Raw genomic sequence first — 3,867 nt, 5'->3', positions numbered from 1 at the left:
TCGAGAAAGGAGGCGGGGATGAGCACGGACAGGAAGGAGGTCTATGGCTCCCGGTGTGCTTCAGTGTTGTGGACTATGGAGGAACATATCAAGAGCCAAGCGCGCGGGTAAAGGTTGAGGCAGAAGCCTTGCCCTCCCTCACAGGACAGGAGGAAGACGAGGACGAAGGGGAGAGAAACTCAAGCAGAAGGCGGATTGCTTTCAGGAGGGGTAGTAGCTGCCGCCTGAGGGCACGGGTTCGCTTTCTCCCTCCGGACGAGACGGCCCTCTCTCCACCTCCCTCCGCGACCGTCATTCTCAAAGTCTCTCTTCCCTCCGAACTGCTCACCCGCCAAGTCCTTCCTGTCTTCTCCCTCCCCTTCCAAATCGTCCCAAGTCCCTCACCCTCGCTGCCGGCTTCCTCCTCGTGTACCTCGGGTATCAACAGCTGCCGCGCCATCCATATACCCTCCCTCGAGCGATCTCTACTTGTGGCGGAGGCCCCTGGAGAAATCGGGATAGGCGGGAAGGTGTGGGACGCAGGGCTGGTCCTCACCCACTACCTGGCCGAGCATCCTGAGGCGGTGGGCGGAGGCAGGGAAGGCGGGAGGGAGGGGAAACGAGAAAACAGGGGACAGGAGGGAAACGAAGGGAAAGAGACTTGTCGAGTGATTGAGCTCGGGGCTGGGACTGGTATAGCTGGTATTGCTGCCGCCTTACTGGGTAAAGCTTCCGTCCTCATCACTGACCTTCCTGGAGTGGTACCGCTCATTCAAACAAACATTGAGCTGAACCTACCTGCCTCCTCTCCTAATCCCCCTTCTTTCTGCTCAGCTCGTGCCTACACATGGGGCGAAGACAGCGAATTTCTAAGCGATGGGGGAGAAAGAAAACGCTCGGATGGTTGCTTTGATGTGATTCTCCTTGCGGACGTAATCTACGAGCCCAAGTATTACTCCAGTTTAATCAAAGCTCTCCGGATCCTATCCCATCCGAACTCTCTCATCCTTCTGGCCCATCGAGAGAGACACCCTGATGCCGCAATCTTTTTTGAGGAGGTGGACCAAGAGTTCGAGAGAGCGCGGGTAAAGTTTGAGATAGAAAAAAAGAAAGGGCAGGAAGCGAGGGAACACAGGGGACCGAGGATGGCATGTCAGGACGTAGTGATTTATGAGTTGCGATTGAAGAGGGAAGTGAAGGAGACAAATTGCTTCTGATGAAGGAGAGCACGGATGGGGTAAACCTGTTTTCCATTTTTTTGTTCTTTTTTTAAAGCGTGTGTTTTGGTGATGAGAGAGGAGCGACTGTGTACTTTTGGGATGGGTCGCACAGCCGTCCGCCCCTAATTTCGCATGTTCTGGTATACCTGGACATGTCGCTTTCTTGGCAATACAACTTCTCACTTCGACACTTCTTCTTTGACCGACTTAATCCGAAAAAGAGTTTATAAGCCTGTGTCCGCCGAAATTTATGCATTATTTGCTTAGGGTCCCAGCTTAATCATGAAGACGTCCTGGATGTCAAAAGCCGTAAGGGTTGCGGCTCCAATGACCACGTTTTCTTGAAATTGACCGGTACTGTAAGATATTCCGGACGCATCGACAGTTCCCTGATGAGAAATCGCTGCCACCAAAGTTTTGTGCCTACGAGGGGACGCCAGCAGAGTCTACCTTCAAGAGAAACGTCGCTTCGCTTCCCAGCAGGATGAAGGAAATGCTTCTTACAGTCAGATTTCCTTCAACACAACCAATGACGTTACCCGAAGTATCTACACCAATGCTGTCTCCACGCGCAAATCCAGTGCTTGTAAAATTTTTAAAGCCCATGTAGGAGTACCTGTAGAATCCAAAGCGATAATGTAGATGGCGTCTGAAAGAGACGTCAGGTTATTGTTACGCACAAACAGGCGCCCGACAAAGATCCCGGTGGTGTAGGAGTTGCCGGATGCATCCACAACGATGCTATCCTCGCGGTTCACCAGTACCCCTAAAAGTTTTCGCTCAAGTCGGCTCCCCGTTTAAATCCAACTCGATCATATAGATACCTTGGAAGCCAATATGTGGGAGAACGGTGCTACCCACAGACCAGGTTTCCTTGGAAAAATTCGGTGGTAAAGCTTATATTGCCAGATCCATCGACAGCAATACTAAGCCCCTTGTCATCCAGGGTACTGCCAAAGCCCTATACCTATATAGGGTTTTCAGTGAAATCTTGTTTGATCACGAAAATATCCGGTCCTTCAACAGCCGTGAGAGTGGTGTTACCAACGCGCATGGTTTCCTCGAAAGCTCCTGTGATGTAGAAATTGCCCGATGAAACCGCAGCGATGCTCTAACCGGATGGATACCCTGTAATCCCAATTTTTTGTCTCATTAACATGGTGCAATGCAGCAGCCGCAGCGTTAAATGTGAGACATATACTATTGCTGTTTATGCCACTGTCCTCCATGGGTGACATCAAGAAGTCTGTCATCTGAGGGACCCATGACACTACGAGAGAGGCAAGAGGGCCCATAGTGAAAGTCATTCTTTCGTAGCGATGTTTGAAAATTGAACTTGTCTGGAGCCCGAGCGGCCGAGCTGTGACGATGGTGCACCAGGCATCTCGCTTTAGTTTGGGTGCTCTTATCCCTTGTGTGGACACAGCATAAAACTAAGACCGCCCCTTGTTTGTGTGGCAAGGTTCAGACTGATGTGCCAGCAAGGTTGCTATGGGATGGGGGGCTGCTCTTGCTCGTGACACCATCTTCATGTCATGATTCGCGGAGGTATGTCGACGATGACACACACTCTGCACTTTTATTTTCTCCTCCGCGTGATATTACGTCTTATTTCTTAAATTCCTCCCATTCTCGTTTCTTTCAAAAAAGCTGCTGTCTCGTTTAAAAGCTCACAAATATGTTAACAACTACTAAAAGAGTGTTGTTTAATGCTCTGAGGATACAAAGCTGAGATGGAATCATGCCGCTTGAGCATACAATAGAAAGCTATATCAAAAGTCGTGGTCTCAGACCCGCAAAAGTATACATGCAACGTAAACAATTGCGAACCTCCACAAACGACCAATTTATTTTCCTCCTGTTCTTCGAAGCTGGTGATCTACTGCTCCATTTACCACTTCTTTTATTAGGACAGACACCTTTCCCCCACATGTGAAGTGAGTCTGCGTGGAGTACTGTTTCACTAGAATTATAACCTGGGGCATTCCATTTTTACATGCAATATGTATAAAAACGAAAAAATTGATTGTGGTGCTCAATTTTCTGTCCATGGTAGTTTCAAACAAATCGGAACTTCCAAGGCACGATGTTTTACCCGCAGAGAAATCCGGGAATCTGCAAAAGTCAAACGCTTTGTTATTTGAAATATATTTTCGTAAATATAAATTGTTTATATTATTGCCACTTGAATAGGGTATCAGAATAGACAGTGGCTGTTTCATGTTTCTCATATTAATTAGAATCATCATTCATAATTGTCGCTGTATCTCACGGTCTGAGCAAGTACTATATGGTCTATAGCGAGGAGGACACACGTCAACAACCTACAAGGCAGTGACGATGTGCAATTAAAGCGATCAGGTATGCGTCCGCAGGAGAAGGTAAGAGAACTGCTTCGATACAGGGTAGAAGGATGGTGAGCGAGGCAGACCGTCCAAATCTGACCGACAAAGAGTACTTTGTCGATTGTGTAATCAATGCTTTTATGATTCAGATTTATATTCTACCCATCCTCAAGATAACTACATTTATCTCCTCATTTTACTCCGATGAGAAAGGCCTCTATGTCCCCCCCACTTGTGGTTTTCCCCTCCTTCCTGCCTCCGAGCGCAGTGTCCACAATACCTTCTCTTCACCTCGCTGGCGAAAAAGTAACGATTTGAGGACC

This window comes from Nannochloropsis gaditana (genome assembly GCF_000240725.1).
Source record: "Nannochloropsis gaditana CCMP526 unplaced genomic scaffold scaffold533, whole genome shotgun sequence".
Lineage (NCBI taxonomy): Eukaryota > Eustigmatophyceae > Eustigmatales > Monodopsidaceae > Microchloropsis > Microchloropsis gaditana.
Note: the sequence above shows the minus strand (reverse complement) of the source record.